The following is a 21,681-nucleotide window of genomic DNA, read 5'->3' on the forward strand; positions in this document are numbered from 1 at the left end:
TTGAGACACCCATGAATGAACTTTTCTCATCTTTGGACCCTCGTTTCCAACCAGGGTGGAGTTTTTGGATGTGCTGCAGAGATTTCTAAACTCAGGCAGTTGACTTTATTTATTCTAACCTGATTGTTTGGGTTAGAGGATTCTGTTGCTTCTGCCGTGAAGGAAATCGCTCTCTAGCCTGCTGATTCTGAAACGGAAAATGGTTTTAAAAAGAGTCACAAAACAAACCTAAAAGTTTCTGTCTTTGTTCTCGTCCTTACATAAGGTTGTCCTTTTCATTGCCTTGTTCAGGAGGCCAGATGGAGACAAGTCCATCATCAGAAAGGAGGAGAAAAACAGAGTTTGAATCACCTGTAGATTGATGAGCTTATCAGTTGGGTACAGATCTCTGAGCGTGTTTGTTTTACAGAAGATTTGCAAGATTTTAGTGGAGCTGGTAACTGAAGATTGTAATTGCAATTTATGTTTGTTTTTGTTTCACCAGTTTCATTTAATTTCATGGATGAAATTCATGACATTCAGAAGACATTCTGGATGATCTTGCAGCAAAAACATCCCATTACTTTCAGCAAAATATGCTATTAGTATGTCATGAAAAGGGCTTGGAGGAAGCCACATCTTTCAGTCTATGCTGCTTCTCATAGTAGATATTAAGCCATATTGTCATAACCACTGAAGGTAAACTTATCAGGAGCTTCCTGAGTGTGAAACGATGGTTTATGCTCTTGTAGAAGACACAACATGGTGCATTTTCAACTACAAGTTTAAAAACAACGTGGTTCAATCACAGTCTCATACAAAAACATTACATCCCCCACGGTGATTCTGACTGGTGATTCTGATTGGCCCGCTTTACCTAAAAAACTTCCTTTCTCTATTCCTAGAAGCGGATTTATGGTAGCTGTTTTAATTGATTTCAAAAGGGAAGTAAAGAACATGATTTGTAGAAGACACTATCGACTATGTTATCAAGATCATTTTAGAAAATATGTAACCTGTGAATTTCAAGACAGTCTGGCTGCAGACTGTTCATCTCTGACGACTGCTCTCACAGACCGTTCATCTGAGTCTATTTCAGAATAGAAGTGCCATAATTTACTGGTACATTTTCTTCAAATTCAACTTTATTCATGAACAAACTCTGGCACGTACAATCAAGAAATTACCATGTTGGAAGCATTACAGACTGAGGAACATTTCATAAATAAAACAGATAAAAATCAGAGGTCTAATCCAGGATTAAATTATGTACAGATTTGTTTGAGAATCTATAATCTTTCAAAGGGAACACACTGTGGAACACTTTACTGCTCTCAGTCAGGGAATGCTCCAGCTTTGCAAGTTTCAAGGGTAATCTGAAAAAGTGGCTGAAGAATTGTAGCCATGTTTAACCATTTCATTATCTCTATGCATCCATACAGTTATGTATGCATATTTTATGCTTTTCTGGTCCAATAATACATGCATAAACACATCTGTTAATGCAAACTATGTGCAATAGGGCTATGTGCAATAATATTAGCACTTTGACTAACCAGGCAAGGGCGATGTGCAATTTCTTCTTTAGCACACTCATGATCATGTGCAATATATCAGCACACTTGCACTGTAGCACTACAGCACTTTACCGTCTGCCTTATGCACTTTAACTGCCATGGTCTCTTTAATTCTGGTCTGTCTTAAGCAAAGGTCATGCAGCCACCTACCGTATTGTTATATTTGGGTCTATGTATTTTATTGTACTGTCTATGTTGTCTGATTTTGGTGTTGTCTGATTCTTTTATGTAGATTTTTACCGGACTCTTTGTTGTATATGCCATCAACCTGCCAGGGATTACAGATAGAAATTAGCCTATGGCTACAATCTGGCACATTTACATGTCCATGTTCATTAATGTGCATTGTCACTTGTAACAAATAAGCTTTGTAAGCTTCAGCTTAAGCTAACAAGCTATACTAGCTATGTAATCAACATAACTACATAAGCCAATGTAGCTAAGTGGATTTTCGCAGTGTGAGCTTTGGCAAATATAGCTAAAGCTAACATAGCTACATAGATAATATAGTTACATAACTTACATTGCTGCTTTGTGAGCTTAGCCTTAGCTATGTAGTGATGTAGCTACATTAGCTACATCGCTGAAACTGTTAGCAGACTTTTACTCAGCTTTATTAAACTTTCTAAATCCAGATTTGCTGATCAGCTGTTTAACTCCTAACTTCTGGTTTCTTAACAGTTACCTTTACTGTAACCCTAAATGGAAGTTTAATCCAATTTTATTTCAAAGTTTTAGCATGTAAAGAGATGTCTCACATAAATGATCTGTTAGAGTGGCGGTCTGACATGTACTGTCTGCAGCCAGACCATAGGAACTTTGGTTTGCAATTTACCATTAAGGATATGATGGTGGGTCCTGAGGCTTGACTGTAGGTCAACTGGTGGGTCAGGACCTATAAGTGGGTTGTGAAGCCATTTTCAGTAGGTCGCAGATGTCTGCCAGGGGAAAATATGTGGCAAAAGTCTTTAATGCCCTTTTATCTTTAAGTATATGCCACCATCTCTTTGTTACATTGCATCTGGACATCAGTCTTAAGTCAAAACTGCCCCATTTTTCATTCCTTTGGTTTTGACTGAAAAATGTGAAAAATATGAGCCATGATTTATGGATAAGGAGGTGGTGGTTCCTGACTCTAGACCAGTTGAGAACCACTGGTGTAAAGCACACCAACACTGGACTGTAGAACAGAAACATGTTCTGTAGAGTGACGAATCACGGCTCTCTGTTTGGCAGTCAGATTGGCAAGTCTGGGTTTGGTGGATGCCTGGAGAATGTTACCTGACCTCATTGTACCAACTGTGAAGTTTGGTGGAGGAGGGATAATGGTATGGGGCTGTTTTTCAGGGTTTGGGCTTGGCCCCTTATCTCCAATGAGGGCCAATCTTAATGCTTTAGGATACTGGATCCAGTGTTCATTTTGGCAGCTATTTTAAATTTTAGTCTTAGTCTTTGTCTTTAGACAAAATGTCTTTTAGTTTAAGTCCCATTTTAGTCATTTCTACCCTTTCTAGTGTTAGTCTAGTTTTAGTTGATGAAAACTCAAAATCTGGTACCAAATCATGGCAGTGTGTTCTCTGCACTCTGCAAAACCTGGAGTCCCTGTTTTCTACAGCTGGGAGGCAGAAGAGGTAAGGATACATTGTACTTTGACTGATTTACCCACAGTGGAGAAATATCATGGATTTTGAATTTCAGACAAAAACTGAAAAATTTCCTGAAACCAAAAGTTGACATAGAAATCTACAGTTTTATCAGAAATGGACTGAAAAATTTGTTTGACATGAATCATATTTGCTAATAATGGTTGACAGGTCATTTCTGAAAAAATGGGTGAACTATAAAACCATCTTGATGAAACTATTGCAATCTCAATTGTTTTAGGAGTTGTTTTAATAGCTGTTGGGAGCTTATTTAAAAAAAAAAAAAAGAAATGTCACAACAAATCTGCACATGTTCTGAATTTGGTGATGCTCTGGGGGCCGGATGTTTGGGCCTGATGTGGCCCCCGGGCTGCCAGTTGAGGATCACTAATGAAGTGAATATGCGACATAGAAGCAATCTTTTTTAATTCATGTACACATCTCTTTGCCAAACTCCAACATTTTGTGCATTTCTCAACAAGACTTGACACTCCTCTGGGCTCTGCTCCTGCTTGTATCTCATAACTGGACTTGTGGTACATCACATAGATGTGGTTTCAATACAAACACACTGCAAGCAAGTTCCTCTGTTTAAGATATAGCAGCGCTGTTGCACTCTGGAAACAATTACCAGGCAATAATCTTCACATTCTTTCATCCCACCACCAGCTCAGCTGATTAGGATATCCACTGGTACGCAAGGCTAACCTCAAACACGCTACACTCGCACTCTTACTGTTCTTCCATACAGCCCAGTACAGTAGGTGCTCCTGCTCCCTATTTGGTTACCAACCAGCCCTCTTCTCTTTTTCTCCCTCTCTCACACACACCTGACATCTGATTCCCCCGCTGATGATTAATGACCGTAGAAGTCTTTCAGCAGGGACCACCCAGGGTCAAAATAACCCGCTGCAAATACAGAAGCAGTAAAATACCATTCAGTCGCCACTCTTTTATTTACACATGCTGCAGTGTGGACGCAAGGTGGACTGAGACACACTTAAAAACGCGCACCACTCCTGATTCTTCTCCTCTAACGCTCTATCTCTCCACCTTTTTCTTTACCCCAGCCTTTTCTTGTGTGGTGCAACAGATGGAAGAATCACCCCCGCTGTCCTCTAATCTCTCCAGAGAGCTTTTTCCCAGGGTGGAAACACTGCCATCCTTTTTCTCTCCCCACTCTCTGCTTTTATCAGTGTCAAATGATTACCTGTGGGGAAACTGAACGCTTCAACAGAGGTAAACCAGAGGGATCCAGCTAAAATCTCCTCCTCTACCTGTTCCATCTATCACCTTGACTCTCCCCTCTCACGCCCTCTTTAAGCCCAATCCAGACTCTCCGCCCCCTGCCAGTCGAGCATGGTGGCAGAGCCCCAAGCCCATTTCAGAGGAATTTCCCTGCTGAAATTTATATCAATTTCAGAGCTCTCAAGTTTTATCCAAAGTGTGTGAAAAGACTGAAACTCCCCTCTCTCTCCAGCATTCATTACTGTCTTGCCTCTTTCCTGCCTGCTGCCTTTTGCAGACGTTCTATTCCTGACTCTCTCCATAGGCTTTTATTCTTTGATTTGTTTTTTCATCATAATTTTCCTGCTCCTTAGCTCCTCTTTGAATTTCCTTTTGCCTTTTCCCTTGTCCGTTACATACTTCCCTCACTGCCTTCTTTTCACTCTCCTTAGCGGCCCTGGGTAGGCACAGCCTGGCAAATGCCAGGCATTCCTTTGTAAGGTTAGAACAGACAAAGGTGGACCACATCACCTGAGAGAAAACGGCCCTTTTGAATCAATGCCTGGGGGAAAGAGAGGCTGATAGTGAAAAAAAGGAGTATAAAAGCTGGAAGAAAAGCCAGAGATGGAAAAGAGGAACACCTGTCCTCCGCTGTCCTTGCATGAACTTTCAACTTTGGCCTGTGTTACTTGATATCAATGCCTTGTTTGAATTCAAGCAGGTTTAGTGAAAGAAACTGCATGATATGTTTGAGCAAGGTTGCTTTTTTACATTAGAGCAGTGGTTCTCAACCTTTTCAGCCCATGACCCCCAAAATAAAGGTGCTAGAGACCGGGGACCCCCACAGTACCTGAAGGTGGTTGAACACAGCTATGCACATTCAAGAATCTGTGCAGACAAAGAGGCCCATAAGAGGGGATAAAGGGGAGAGCTCACTGGGGCCGAGACATGGAGGTCAGCAAAATCATGGCCCATTGCAAAGTTAAGCTGTGATACCCAAATAATAGCCACTCTTATCAAAGCAACAAATATATTTTTTGTTCATTGGTGCTGTAGTATATAGCAGGGGTCATCGACTACAGTTTTACGGGCCAGCTTATGTGAATGCAGATGCTGTGGGGGCCAGACCATTAAATGACCTAAATAAAAGAAACATTTCTGTCTAAACAATATTATTTTCTTTAAAATGTACCTTAATTTTAAGCTCCTATTACCTATACTGAAGCCAGCCACAAGGGGGCGACTGAGATATTTGTGCCATCTTTCTTGGACTACCATGTAGCTTGATGTGAATATGCTACATCCTGATTCAGACTGCTGCTTCAGTCAAAAATGGACTTAAGAGTCTTTGTTTGTCATGCATCTTGTTTGCTAATGAAGGATAAGAATATTTGAATTTTGGTAAAACTGATCAAACATTAAGCCAGTCTTTAAAAAAAAGTTTCAGTCTCACTTGTCTTTTGAGTTACTTAAATATCAGTTAGGATTGAAGAGGGAAAATAAAGAAAAGATATCCTAAATACAGCAATGTATTTTTTCCACAGCACATTTTCTGAATTTAATCGAGCTTCTGGGGGCCAGATGGGAAGTGGTGGGGGGCCTGATGTGGCCCCCAGGCCAGTGGTATACAGACTTCTTAAAAATGTAAATCCCTTTCCTTAATAACAGAATTAAAATGGATTAAAAATGGCAAAAACCAGTGGAAAAGGTGGTGAAATGTGATTTAAAAAGAAGCAGAAATGAGATAAAAGAGGCAAAGATTAAGAAAATGCTAAAATGGGTCAGAAAGTGGCAAAAAAAAAAACAAAAAACCAGGCATTAAAGGGATTAAAAAGTGGCGGAACTGGGTTTACAGTGACAAAATGGGTTGAAAAATTGGTGAAATGTGGTTTATAAGAGGGAAAAGGTGGTTTAAACTGACAAAAATCGGGTAATTGAAGCAGAAAATTAGGTGGAAATTGGTTAAACTGGCAAAAATGGGCATAACAAACAGTGAAATATTGTTGAAATGGGCAACACTGGGTGAAACAAGTGGTAAAAAGGGGTTTATAGTGGTCAGAATGGGTCAACAGAGGCAACAGTAGGTGCAGGGTGGCAGGAATTGGTTTACAAGTGGAAAAAAAGGTAGAAAAAGTGGTGGAAAGGGTTTAAAGTTGACAAAAATGTGCAATATGTGTTGAAATTGGTGGGATCAAGTGATTTAAACAGATTTAAATTTGGCAAAATTGGTGTAAAGTGGGAAAGGTGGGTTAAAAGAAGTAAAAATGGGTCAAAATTTTGCAAAATTAATGAAATTGGCAAATTATAGTTGCGAACATGGTGGGAAAAGTGGTTAAAAGTGACATGAATAAATACTTTCACCACTGGAACCCAATAATAGTTTCACGCACTATTCAGCACCAAAATGAAACAACTGTTATTCGGGATGCTAGCATAAATGCTACTGATAAAACACATGCATTGATATCATCAATAAATCACAGCTGGGGAGGGCTCCTCCTCTGGGTTTATCGGGGGAACAGTCAATTCTGTGTGCAGACTTACTTGTGGCAGCTTTGTTGAACATTACTTCTGCATAAATCTCACCAAATGACCATGTTTTTATTTTATATTTTACTAATTTAATGCATATATTTCAATAAAAATAGGTAAAATATACAATTTGAAATCATTTAAAGAATATTCTTAGTTTTTTAAGGAGTCTTGCAGCCCCATCACAGTGTCTTTGGACCCCTCAGAGGGTGCCGCCCCCCACGTTGAGAACCACTGCATTAGAGTCATGGGATTTAGCAGTGCCAGAACCATTTTAGCTTATGCTATCAACTCGATTACCTACATACAATACTTAACTCAGAGCGACCACTAAGTCGAATAAACACGTTCAGATTACAACCTAAAAGTTAATTCCAATCAAGCTCACAAACACAAACAACTCAACCCTTTAACACACTCCATCCATTCACACAGCCCACTCAAGAAACACACATGCTCAGTGCAGCACAAACAACATCAACCCACCCCGAACACGCCACCTCTGAGTGAAACAGACCCCCCTACATTAGCACATAGTGGGTCTATGTTACTCTCCATGGGTGTGGTGTAGGGTGGAGTGTATCGTGACGCCAGCCTACCCTTCACGGCTTATTTTTGGGATTTTGACGGACATCAAGGGCAAAGCAGGTCTGTGTGATGCAATGCAACAGTTTTCCACTCGGTTAACGGCCACTGTTTGTTTTTACTCTTGCTAATGGAATGGAGCAAAAGAGGAAAAGTGGAGTGAAAGAAGAGAAACTTATGACGACCAGGTGTTTTTTCCCTCTTCTCGGGAATGTTTCACCTTGTAAAAGCGAGGGAGTGGGAGGGGACTTGTGTACCGAGCTGTATTGAATGGTTTGGGGATTTTCTGAGGGGTGTGTGCCGACCAAAGGATGTGATTGAGAATGAAACTGTGTTTAAAGGGTGAGCAGAGATATTTTGAGAATTCTGTACTGCTGCACAGTCATGACTGGAGGACTCATGGGCATTCCCATGTTTGGGTTTTTGCTTCAACCAGTCAATTCTTTGCCTCACTGAACCACAGAATGCTGTTGTGCTGTAGGGTGGGATCAACAAAAACATGCACATACTCACGCAGAAACCCACACCTAGTGGATGGATGAATGGCAGGCCTGACAACCACACAGGGCTCCTATTGATGACATCACGGCTGGGCATCTGGTCACTCCACCCTTTCCATGTTTCAGAGAGCTATTCAAGCCGCACCATGGCTCTTTCACAAAAATGACGCCCATCGCTTATTTCTTTAATTATTATTCAATTTGGCTGGCTCCAGTCATGAACCAAAGTGCTTTGCTTTGACTCTGATCGTGCGATCAGTGATTGGCCAGTATATGACCTTCTAATAAACTACCCAATGATTGATTCTCTTAACACTTCAGATTTCTTCTCACACGTGTAAAATCAGTCCTAACCATGAAAGTCATCCACCTTGCTCATTTGCTATTGATGGAATATGCTTTAAGAAAAGGAAATAGAATCAACAACAACCCCAACCAGCTTGCAAAATTACCCTAAATTGTTGAGTGAAACATTTTCCAAATATGACTGTGTTGCTTTTTGTACAAACAAATTACTGGTTTGATTCTAATTGTTGCAAAACTACACAGCCTGGTATTGAGCAAACCACTTGTGCTCTCATAAGGGCAACCCCTGCTGCCCTGACACTGCAAAAGTGCAGCAAAAGTGCTCTTTTGAATTCCCCTACGGCACATGAAATATGATTAAATGCCCTGTAGTATGCCCTCCTAGCTGTCAATGCAAAAGTGCCCTGTAGGGCGCCCTTCAAGTGATAAGGTGCTGTAGAATGCCCTTCAAATATCAAAAATATGGTAAAGTTCTCTAGGGTGCCCTTACAGTGGACAGAGTATAGTAAAATGCCCTTCAAATGGACAAAATATGTTGAAGAGTTGTCTAAGATGCCCTTACATTTTACAGAGGAATGTAGCATGTTCTTCAATGGACACAACATTGACTTAAGTGTACTGTAGGGTGCCCTTCCAGTGGGCAAAGAAACGTAGAATACCATTTCAAATGGACAAAAAAATTGTTATATGTTTTTGGGGTGTCCTTTCCCATGGACAAAGCACTGTAAAAGGTGCCCTTCCAGTGGGTAAAGCAATGTAGAACACTCTTCAAAATAACAGAATCTGGTAAAGTGTACTCCAGGTCACCCTTCCAGTGGACAGGCCACTTTAGTATGCCCTTCAAATTGATAAAAATGGTCAAGTGTTCTCTAGGATTCCCTTCCAGTGGGAAAAGCACTGTAGACTGGCCTTGAAATGGACAAAATATGGTAAAGTGTACTGTAGGGTACCCTTCAAGTGCACAAAGCACTGTAGAATACCCCTCAAATGGAAAAAAAATGACAAAGCGTCCTCTGGTGCTCTTTCCAGTTGACCAAACTCTGTAGTAGAAAGAATATGGAAAAGTATTCCCTTGGGTTCCCTTCCCGTGGGCAAAAAGCAGTGTAGAATGCCCTCTAAATGGACAGAATATAGTAATGTGTAGGCTACTCTAAGTTGGCCTTCCTTTGACAAAGCACTTCAGAATGGCATTCAACTGGATAAAACATGGTAAAGTTTCCCCTATGGTGCCCTTCCATTGAACAAAGGACTGTACAATGCCCTTAAATGAACAGAATCTTGTAATGTGACCTCTCCTGTACCCCTCTAGTGGATAAAGCATCGTAGAGTGTCCTTTCAAAGCACATATATGGTAACGTGGCGTGTAGGATGTCCTTCCAGTGACCAAAGTGCTGTAGAATGGACAAAATATTGTAACGTGGTCTCTAGTGTGCCCTTCCAAAGGACTAAGCGCTGTAGAATGTCCTTTAAATGCACATATATGGTAAAATGCTCTTCAAATAGACAAAATACTGTACATTTTTCTGCAGAATGCCCTTCCAGTGGATAAAGAACTGCAGAATTCAAATGGACAAAAACTCTATATACTCTAATACTCTAATATACTCTTAAGTGCTATTTCAGTGGACAAATGACTGTAGATTGTCCTTCAAATTGATATAAAGTATGGTAAAGTGTCTTCCAGGTTGTCCTTTCAAGTAACAAAGTGCTATAGAATGTCCTTCAAATGAATAATATGGTCATGTGCTCTCTAGGGCACCCTTTCTGTGGGCAAAATAGTGGAGAATGCCCTTCAAATAGACAACATATGGTAATATGTCCTCTAGTGTACTCTTTCATAGGTCAGAGCACTGTAGAGTGCCCGTCTAATGGACAAAGTTCGTCAAAGTGTCCTCTATGGTCCCCTTTATGGACAAAATACAGCCATGTCCACTTGATTAACCTGTCTGTGGTCAAAACTTGATAAGTTCCCCCTTGGATGCTCTTTCATTTGACACAGAAATATAAAGTGTCATCTAGGATGCCCTTCCTGTTGTCAGTACTCGATAATGTGCCCTTCAGGGTACCATGTCAATGGTTAAGTGCCCTCTAGGGTGCCCTAGGATGGTTGTGTCCTCTGGGTTTCATTATAAATATATGATAAGTTGTATGTGCTGGTCCCAAGCCTGCATTTGCCACAATATCGGTGTGGGAAGGTCAGCTGGACTGCCAGCAGATAAGTAGCTGGAGTTTTTAAGATCCATCAGAGCTGAAAAGAAGTGGATGCAGCTAAAATGTCAGTCTTCAATCCCAACTGGAACAATGAGAAGATGGATAAACCACAAAAACACTGAACAAATGCTGAACAGTTTTTCTTAATTTGTTTTACCTCTCTTTCCCCTTGCCTGAGCATTTTAAGATCTACTTGGAATCACAGTCTCTATCTGATCTCTGACTTTGCCAATGGCTCAGTCCCAGTAGGTCTTCCAGGAAAAGGCAAGGCCAGCTTTCCTCTGGCTTGTCCAATCACAGCCACGGAGCGGATTTCTCTTCAAGGTCCACTACCATAGCACAGAGCCAGCTAACACTGTGCCAATTAAAAACACTCAATGCTAAGCTTGTACTGGACTTAGTAAACCTCTTTTGGATAGATAAGGAACATTTGTAGTCAATGCAGGTTGTTACCTAACTTCCAAAACATGAGATCCAAGGACCTTTGATGAAATTTTATCCATTTTCCCCAGCAAACAGCTTAGCATGTTAAAAATATAAGACCCATTACCTGTAATTCACCCCATAGGAATAACTAGGAGGAACTTTGTGGCAAATCTCTATTTTCTGCCATACATAGAGATTTTTATTTGGCCAATTCATCTGGACTACAAGAAAGAAACAAAGTTTTGGTGCTAGTCTCCAGGTTTGAGTTACTCCATGCTAAGCTGAGCTCAATTTCACGGTTTGAATTTTGTATTTGTGAACATATTTTAACAGAAGCACAAAGGGGGATTTCTTGGAAGGTAAGTTTGGGGCAAGAGGGGAGTGGACGGAGGCTGAACATGAGCAGTTGAAACCTCCATACTCCCCTCTTCTCGTCTATTTTTCGTTCCCTTCCCTCCTCTTCATCCTACCCCACCCCTCTCTGCGCGGCTGCTACCCCACCCCATCCTGCTCACTCCCCTCCTTCCTCAGAGAAAGCAGCCACAGACACTTTCTTTCTGTATGAAGGGGTTTAACCCAATGAACAATCCTGTCTGTCTTTCCCAAAATAAGTCAGTGGGAGAGGGATCTCGGAGTGAGCCAGGGAGATTGGAGCAGCGAGGTGCACAGCCCCTGGTTATAAGTCCTGGGAGTGGGAGCTCTGCCTGCTTGGACTCACAGCCTTTAGCTCAATATACACTGCCTGCCTGACTGCCTGACTGACTTGACTGACTGACTGAGTCTCCCTCCACCGTTTCTCACTCTCTCCCCCTCTCTGTCCTGCTCCCTCGCTCCTTCCCTCCTACTTTCCACCCTGGAGAGCGAGAGCTCACAGATTGGGAAGGTGCTCCTCAGACCTGCGTGTGGACAGCGTGAAGACAGCACTTAGAGGATTTTTCACCCTCTCTTTCATCTGCACTCTCACTTTTGCCATCTCTGACAGAAAGCACATGGATGGACTTCTTTTTTTTGTTGGAGGCAGAAAAATAAAAGTTGAGCAGACTCCACCTGCAGTTGTCCAGTTTTTAACTTTCTAGGCTGGGATTTTTTTCCTGCATGTGACCAATTTTGGGTGCCAGCTGAGCTTTGCCCAGGAGGACAACACTCCTCTTTTTGCCTGCATGTTCTTTGAATATCTGACGCTGTTGCGTCCCATGGGAGACACGCGTGGCTGAAGCAAGGAGGGAGGTAGAAAGAGATCCACCTGACGCTCACACCTACCGCTGCCCTTACCCGGTGCACCCCCCCTCCTCCTCCCCTGCACCTCGACGCTCTGAGAAGAGAAAGGTAAGTCCACCCTGCCCTCACGTCTCTACGGCTCTGTCAGCATCCTCTTGTCCTGTCATCACTTGTCTTTTTTTGAACTTTTCTCACATGTGGCTGCAGCGGCCCGGGCCAAAAGAAACAGAAGGGGAAAACAGGAAAGGAGAAAAAATAAAAATAAAAAACAGACGGAGAAATATCTTAGTCATGGGACCTGCATAATTCTTCTCAGTCCTAAGCTAGTGCACAGAGTAACAGCTTGCAGATTAAAATGAACCAGTACAGTTTGTTCATCAAGCTTCCACCAGGACAGACTTATTGATTGGGCACTCAGAAACATAGATATGGATCCATTATTGATCAACTTTGGCGTCCTGATTTTCTCTGCAAAACACTTTGATAGATGCTGGTGAGGATTTTTCAGGTGTTATTGTTGTTTCATCCATGCCCGCTTACATCTGGGACTTTCGCTGATGATGTAGAAGTGGGCGTGGTGTGTATTTGGAGCATGTATAGGGGTGGGGCAGTGTGGTAGTTGGATATGTACAATGGGTTTGGCTCAGTAACAGAAATCCTGATCGGAAGGAGTGTCCAACATGCGGTCAGATGTTGTTTTTCATATTCAGATTATGTTCAATACTCTATGCAGCTTGTCTTATACTCTAAATGGAATGCACCAAGGTTAAAGGAGTACCACAAATGGACACATGGCCCTCTCCTCTCTTGTCTAGCCCTCTTTCCTCTGTTGCTTCACTCTGTCCATCCACTGTGACGCCTCTGGCAAGTGACGCCGCATTCCATTGTAACGACATCCCTCCATAGCAAACAGAGAGGGGAGAAAGTGCCTTGACTTTGAGTCCTCAGGTATGACAAACTAACAGAGAGAAAAAGAGATGAAAAAATTCAGAAGGGAAACAAAAAAGGGGAACAAAAGCAAAGTGGTAAAGAGGAGGGAGAAACCCCTGTTTTGCTGAGGAGATGCATCTTTCAGTCACGTGTGTCGCTGCACCAACAGCAGGCATTCTCACCAATGACACGCTGACAGATAGGGAAAAATGCAAGAGAGGATTCCATGCTTTGCAGAGGGGATACATTTTTCAAACACATGTTCCAACGCTCCAACAGCTTTTTTTATGCAAAGGAAGGAGAGAGAGAGAGGTGTAGAGTGAGGTAAGTAAAAGACAGACAGAGACTGGAAAAGGCAGTGGGTTGGAGTTCTGGAGTCTAAAAACATTTGGCAGCATTGTTTTATTCTACCTGTGTATGCAGCAATCGCACACGCATGCTCCTAGCTGGCTGAGTGTGTCCATATCAAAGTGTGTTACACAATCTTCAAGGGGGAGTGGGTGAATGGACACACCGAAGTGTTAACTCTCCTCTTGGCACCGAGCTACAACAGGAGCTCTCAGGTCTGCAAAGCTGCTGGTGCACAGCAGTGTCTGCTTCACTTTTCAAAGTATTTGCCCATAAAGTTCAGGGCCCTCATATGGATTCACTGTTTTCCAGTCAGATTCCCACCTTCTCTTCATTTCTATTAGAGAGCCTATAGGAGTGAAGATTTATGCCCCTCTCTGCTGCCATTTTTCTTTGGCGTGTATTCTCCAAGCTTGGCACATGCTTGATGACAACACTGTGTTGTAACCATGGCACTCTGGGATTCTCTGTTCCTGAGTGGGCGGCAGCTGGTCACTGACTTTGTTACTTGTGGTTACAAGTGTGTTTGTGTGTGGTTACGTTGCTTAACCTTAAATAACAATCTCCAACCAGCAGCACATTCAGAGCTTTCGCTACAAGTGCTGAAGCATGGCGGAGCGTGCACAAACAGTCACGGGATTTGCACAGTGGCATACGCTGCACACTTAATGCCTCGTGCATTACAAACACCTACGAGGACTTAACACCCCTCACACAGACACACATTTCAAACAGATGAACACACTCGATGTGTCCTCTGCCAAACCGCTCGCTCAAACAGAGCAGAGAGTCTCACGCCCCGCTGCAGCTACTTTATAGGCCAGAATGTGTTGAGGTTGGGGCTTTAAAGACCCTTAACTCAACGTCAGCTCTTCGCTCTCTGAGCTTGTATGCTTTTCTGAGGTCAGGGTGAAAAAAAATGTGGTCTTACTTGTGCCTCCTAGCTGTAGTACTGCTTCTCAGATCAGCCTTTAGATGGCATAATGTCTCGTGAAAAACCTTCTCCCTTTGAGGATCATTAGAGGATTATCTTATATTATCTTATCTTATCTTGTTGTCATGTCTTGGAAAGTTGCTCTAAGTATCTGTTTTGGGTCTGATTTAAACTGCCCCTTATCTGGTCTTTTCTTGTTTTTTCTAGCCCCTAGGTGGTTTTACTAGAAGGCAAGGTAGACTATTGCCCCAGGCCTTAGGAAATAGCCATTTTATGCAATGAGGCATATGCTAAATGCTCCTTTAAATGTCATTTAACTGACTAGTCCAAAGAGGAGAAAATCCTTTGAAAACAATCAGATTCCCCACAGGGTCATTGTGTCAGCAGGTGTGATGTTAGCCTGATATACTTCCTACAGTGTGGCTAACATTAGCAGCTAGCTCCACCAGCCTTTGTTCCTCTTTGCAAATGAATATAGTGCTTTGATGTGCAGTATCTTTTTACTTAGGTTGAGTAGTTAGATGTGAGTTCAACCCTCGACAGCCTTCATACCATTTTATTTTCATTTACTACTTGAAAAAAACGGTCATACCGTGCTGTTCCTACTACTCGCTAACTTCTAGCTTCTCATATTTAGGTCTGGTGAAGTGCCGGGGGAAAACTCAGACAGGAAGGCAGCAACCATTCACTGAAGCTACAGCTGCCTCTGGTGGCGGGAAGTTTAGTCCAATTTAAAAGAGCATAATCAAGCCTGTGTTTTTCAGAAATGATATGTAACTAGTTTAACCGACTTGTTACTTTGACAAACAAATTTAACCTTTTGACCAAGCACATCCCTGGTATCTGTCTAGATTTATGAGTAAGGGTCCAATGAGAGAATGAAGAAAAGCATCAAACACTACGACTGTGTTTAAGCCCTGTAAAAGTCTCTGACTGGAGCCTTCAAATGACTCAAACTGCCTCTAATCTTGTCTGGGTTTTCCTTGTGTCCTCTCGTCAAATCTTGTCTCTGTTAGTCTTATTTTGTCTCGTCTTGTCCAATCCATGGCTGGTTTTACCATAAGATAAAGGTAGACATTTGGCAGAACCTACAAACTGAACCTCATCTTGTCTTGTTCTGTCTTGCCTGGTCCGGTCTTGACTTCATTCGTCCTGTCTCATCTCCTCTTGTGTTGCCTCATCTTGCCAATCCAAGGCGGTTCTACCATTTGGCATATTGCTCAGGACGTCATGCACCAATGGGCCTAAAGTGTGCATCAAACAATGAATGTCTAGACATATGATTAAGGCTGCAATGATAAAAGCATAAAAAACGGGCCTATTTACTCACTAAAACTGCTTTTAGCTAAATGGTGAAGGGACTCATTAGTCTCTGCCTAGGGAAAATGATTAATATGGTAACTTATTGTCGTGTCTCATAAAGTCCTGTCCAGTCCTGTCTTCTGCTGTCTCGTTTTATCTGTAGGTGGATTTACCATTAGGCAAAGTTACACAGTTTCCCCAGGTTTCATGCACCAAAGGAACCCCAAGAAATAGTCACTGTGTGCATCAAACAATGGGAAAAATGTCTTAATTTACTACTACTGGGCTGAAAAACATCAACATTGTCCAAAAAGTGCCCATTAACTCACTATGCACACTTTTTATGAAAATGGGAAATAGACTCTTTCAAACTACTTGAATGGCCTATATCTCTCATATCTCATGTGCTGTAGTATATAGTCATCTGAAAAATGTAAATCCCTTTTTTAAAATCAGAAATGAAATGGGTTAGAAATGGCAAAAAATGGTTAAATATGGAAAAAAAGGTGGAAAAGGTGGGTACACTGGATTTAAAAAGTAGCAGAATTGGGTTAATAGTGGCTAAAGTTGGATTAAAGAGGCAAAAAAATGGAAAAAAAGTGGTAAGAATGGGTTAAAGTGGAAGAAACGAGCATGAAAAGTGATAAATGGGGTTAACAATATCAATATTGGCTTAAAAGTGGCAGAGATGGACAGAAAAGCTGGTGTAATTGGATAAAAAAATGGGAAAAAATTGGTTTGAACTTATAAAAAAGGGCATGACAAATAGTGAAATTTGATTAAATGGGCATAAAATGTAGTGAAAAGGGGTTAAAAGTGGCAATAATGGGTCAAAAGAGGCAACGATAAGTGGGAAAAGTGGTGGAAAGGGTTAAAAAGTAAAGAAATGTCTTAAATGTGGATCAATGGGCAGAAAAGGTGGTGACATTTGATTAAGAAGTGGCAGAAATGGGATTCAGTCGGCAACTATGTATTAAAGATGCCAAAAATTGGCAGGAAAAAGTGATGAAAACAGATTAAAATGTTGGTCTTAAGTGGCAATTATGGGTAAAAAGAAGCACAATGGGTGCAAATTGTTCAATATTGATTAAAGGTGGAAAATAATAGTGGCAACATTTTGTGGGAAAAGTGGTTAAAAAGTGGCAGGAATAAATACTTTCAACATTAGAACCCAATAATAGTTTGACACACTTTTCAGCTCCAAAATGAGGGAACTGTTAGCCAGGATGCTAGCACCAATGCTACCGATAAAACACACATGCACTGATATCATCAATAATCACATCTGGGGAGGGCGCATTCTCTGGGTTTGTCAGAAGCCCGGTCAATTCTGTGTGCAGACTTATGTTTCACAGATTCTTTTTTAACATTATAATATATATATTTTGAAATGGGGGACCAAGGGGGTCCTGACCCCAATGTTGAAAACCACTTATCTTAGGTACAGCAGATGACAGTGTTTAGAAATGCCTTTTCTGATTCCTAACCTTGTAAATCCCTTACCTTGTTGCCACAAGGGGGCAGAATATCAGACATTTCATTGGTGCAGACACATAGCAACTTGCAGGGAAGCAACAACCTGTCTGTTTGTCATAGACCTGACTGAATTATTTCACAACATTTTTCATTTTAAAGATGTTTCCAGATTTCTTTCCCCTCTAAAATCATCATCACTTGGACAACTCTGTCTTGAGTCTGAGGCTGTTCCAGTAAAGCTCGTCTCTTCTAAAATGCCAAATTTCTTTTGCCTTCCCAGCTCTCTATGTGTCACATGAGCGTGAGATTTCCCTCTGCATTAAACGTGTCTTCTCACAGAAGTTTGTATGTGCTTTTGCATGAGTGCATGAGAGTGCACATGTGCTTATGTTACTTCCAGTGTTATGCCGCCCTTGCAGGAAATGAAGGAGAATGCCACTCATTCTCCAAGAAAATTAAAAGCCCACTTATTCCTTTACTTCCCTGGAACCCAAACACCTTCGCAACACACACACATAGGCCTTTATACACACTCTTATACACACACAAATTTCCTCATGTGTGCCTTTTGTTTCATAGGTGAAAACAGGCCACTCCCTTAATGGCTACACCAACAATGCCTGTGTTTTTATAAAGTGCACTTTTCAGCCGGAAGCCCATGTCTGTAATTACAGCCCACTGACACGCACATTTACAGACGTGCACGCTCTTCAGCAAGGATTGTGCACGCTGGTGCCGCTGATATGCAGAATGACGAATTGCAGAAATATAGACCCTGTCTTAACATCCAGGAGTCAGCGGCTGGATTTTTGGCAGAAAAGAAAGGATAGAAACATATCCTTGTGTGCAGATTGCTTGAGAGTTTAAGCTTGTCTTCTTTTGCTTGGTTTGTTTACTCTGAGCTTGTTTGCACATCATCAGTAGCCATTTTGGACTGGACATGCTGCTGATTTATGAGGAAGTCCATCAACTGTATGATAGATGGTGAATCTGCACAACATAAGGCCGCCCAGAGAAGAAGGAGGAGCACTTCTTTAATCAGACTCTTGTTCTGAAGGACGTTATTTTGGCTCTTTCAGGAAACAGAAGAGGATAAAAAGGCGGGTTGTCAGAGAAAACAGTAGAGTTCTATTGTTCACATTTGATTTCATGCGTAAGGTATGTTCATTTTTCTCCCCATCACTCTCTAATTCCTTCCCCTGCCTCTTTATTTGTGTTTATCTGTCTCCCACTTGCTCCTTCGTTCCCTCATAACTGTGTCTGGACCAGAGGGAGTTTTTCCACTGGTCTGGCGGCAACAGGGGGGGACGAAGAGAGAGAGGGAGACGGGGAGAGCAGGCAGTGGGAAGGCTTGGCAGACGCTCCTTGTTATTTTTCCTCCACTTCCCATTGACTCTGTCAGCAGTGGTTCAGCCTTCGCAGGGCCTATGAGCTTAGAGGGGCTTGATAAACATGCCCTCTTCAGCTATCAGAGGGAACTTATCACAGGCACACTTAGACAGAAGCAGAATGAGACGTGGGGATTTGGTCTTTTAATCCAAGCATTTTCAACTGTCAGCATCCTCCTTGATTCTCACAACTTCTTTCTGTGTTTCCATAAATGCTAGAAGAAATCAAACCCTGACGTTTCACTCGGCTCAAACTTCACCTCCTGCGGAGAGCAGCTTGGTCTCCAATGTCAGGCATTGCTCTGTGTCAGTGAAAAGGCATGGGTAAAAGATGTATTGAGCAATGCTTCCTGGAATCACATCTATATTTTCCTAATGGCTTGCTGAAGTTTTTTGGGACAGCAACTCATGTTTTCAAAGAGATTCCAACAGGAACAAACAGGAATGAGAGCCTGAGTTTTCATCCAGGAACAGCGCTGTTACTAGTTAATGGGATGTGACATCTCTACTGCTGAGGCTGAGTGTTCACTGAGTCAACGCTGGATGCAAGGAGGCAAACTTTCCTCGTGTCTAAGCCTAATATAGACTATGAGATGTTTAAAAACGTACTTTTTTAAATGTGAGTGATCCAACACCTAGTAACATGTCATGCCAGATTTAACAGTTTTCTTTTTATAGCTGCAATGTGATGACCAAAGCAACACAACCAGGCCGGCCCACAGACTTGGCTGAGCCCCTGAAGAACCCAGCATCAGGGCCCTCACTGGTTAAGATTTACTGATGATATCAATGCTCGTGTGTTGGAAAGCTTTGACGCTACTGTCCTTCCAACACCGTTTCTTCTCATTTTTGCCACTTTTAACAAATTTTGCAGCTTTTTGCATATATTTTTCCTATTTAATCCATTTTATCCTCTTTGAACTTATTTTTGACACTTGTTAACAACTCCTTACCATTTTTCCAGCCCGTTTTCCCAATGTTGCATTTCTTAGCCCATTTTTTGCCACTTTTTAACCCATTTTTGCCACTTTTTAACCACTTTTAAACATTTCCCTGCCTGTTTCCTCCCTTTTTGCCTTGCTTAGCCTGTTTTGGTGCTGTCCACTGTTAACACATTTTTGCCACGTTCAGCATAATTTTGCAACTTTTAGCCCATTTTTCCACCACTTTTTGACTGCTTTTCACCATTTTTCTGCCCATTTTTTGCCCGTCATAGCTGATTTTTGCTGCTGCTATCCAATATTTTGCCACTTTTAACCCATTTTTGCAACTTTTTATCCACATTTCACCATTTTCCCTGCCTGTTTTCCCCCTTTTTGCCTTGCTAAGCCTGTTTTGGTACTGTCCAATTTTTTTTGCAACTTTTAGCCCATTGTTCCACCACTTTTTAACTGCTTTTCACCATTTTTCTGCCCATTTTTGGCTGTCATGGCCATTTTTTGTGGCCGCCATCCAATTTTTGCCACTTTTAACCTATTTTTACCACACTCAAACCCCCCAATATTAGCCCATTTTCAAGGCTTTTTAACTGCTTTTCACCATTTTCTGCCCATTTTTTGCCCGTCATAGCTGATTTTTGCTGCTGCTATCCAATATTTTGCCACTTTCAACCCATTTTTGCAACTTTTTATCCACATTTCACCATTTTCCCTGCCTGTTTTCCCCCTTTTTGCCTTGCTAAGCCTGTTTTGGTACTGTCCAATTTTTTTTGCAACTTTTAGCCCATTGTTCCACCACTTTTTAACTGCTTTTCACCGTTTTTCTGCCCATTTTTTGCCGCCATCCAATTTTTGCCACTTTCTTGTAATCTTTAGCCCATTTTCAAGGCTTTTTAACTGCTTTTCACCATTTTTTGCCCAGTTTAGCTGCTGCTATCCAATTTTTTGCCACTTTTAATCCATTTTTGCACATTTTAAGCTACTTTTTTGCCTCTTCTTGCAATTAATATATAAGTCTATTTTTGGCTAGTCTTAGTCAAATTTTTCTCATGGAAAAAAGGCTGTAGACAAACATTTTTAGTCATAGTTTAAGTTGACCAAATCAACTCTGGCCACAGAAAAGGATTTTTGATTGCAAATATTGAATGTGTTCAATATTTACACGTATTTACACAAGATTATTCCTTTAGTTTGAGTTTAAAAAACATTATTGAATAAACTTTGAATGATTTATAAATTTTTAAATGACTAGTAACCACATTTCTTGTCATTGTTGGTAGAAATGACCCCCTCTAGTTTGCCTGTGTATGTATGAATTTTCATCCAGTTCTGTGTTAGAGGTTTATAGCCACTTTATTCCATCATAAACATGATTTGGACACATTTCTTTTATAATTTGTAGTTTAATAAGTTAAATAAGGCCTTGTTTTGGTGTCAAATTTAGCAGAAATTGCCAATTATTTTGGCTATACTGTAAAGATTTCACCTGCCATTAATTTCTTGTAATGCCACTTTTCTTTGTAGTAAGTTTTGATCACAAAGGGTATTTGCAAATGGTGTGAAATTGCTATTTTTAGGTAATTAGGTGAAATAAATTCACATTTAATGCCGAAAACCTTTTCAGAACAGGTCAAAATTGTGTTTCAGCCCTCTACATACTGTGGTAAGTAGGCTTTAGCTTGTGTAGCAGCCTTATCAGTCTCATCAGGGTACCAGCCCCAGATTTGAGAGTAAGAACCATATCCATAACGGGGAGTGAAGCTGATTAAACATTTTTTGATGTTTGCTTGGTTCAGGTAGCTGTACAAATGAGCATGTGTGTACAGTACATGGGGTAGGTTTATTTGCCTTTGAGTCTGCTACCTCTCATTCATTGCCCTTCGGTTCACCGTCTGGCAAGAATTTTGTTTGGGGCTTCCAAAAGCAGGATGTTAGGCCAACTCTTAACAGGGGTCAACTCCTCCGAATAAAACTCACATTATCCCTCGTTTCATCTTGTTACAGGCATGCTCCCCAAGCCAACTGTTTATTTTTATTATTTCACTTCAAATGCAGGATGGATATATCTCTCTCTGATGGGTCAATATTGAGTAAGGAATTGGAAACAGCTCTTCAGAGACCGTTTCGAAAAGCTCCAGACTTTGTTATTGTTCAGTCTGAG

General features: G+C 41.4%; 1 protein-coding gene across 1 annotated transcript in view; it reads left to right on the plus strand.

Annotated features, from left to right (window-relative positions):
- The first annotated feature begins 11,582 nt into the window (after window positions 1–11,582).
- Window positions 11,583–21,681, plus strand: part of col8a2 (collagen, type VIII, alpha 2) — a 98,608-nt gene continuing 88,509 nt past the window's right edge. The window contains exon 1 of the mRNA XM_041809731.1: window positions 11,583–12,312. The gene's annotated coding sequence lies outside the window, so the exon portion shown is untranslated. The remainder of the gene's footprint in view (window positions 12,313–21,681) is intronic.

The sequence above is a fragment of the Cheilinus undulatus genome, linkage group 16, assembly GCF_018320785.1.
Source record: "Cheilinus undulatus linkage group 16, ASM1832078v1, whole genome shotgun sequence".
NCBI classification, from domain to species: domain Eukaryota; kingdom Metazoa; phylum Chordata; class Actinopteri; order Labriformes; family Labridae; genus Cheilinus; species Cheilinus undulatus.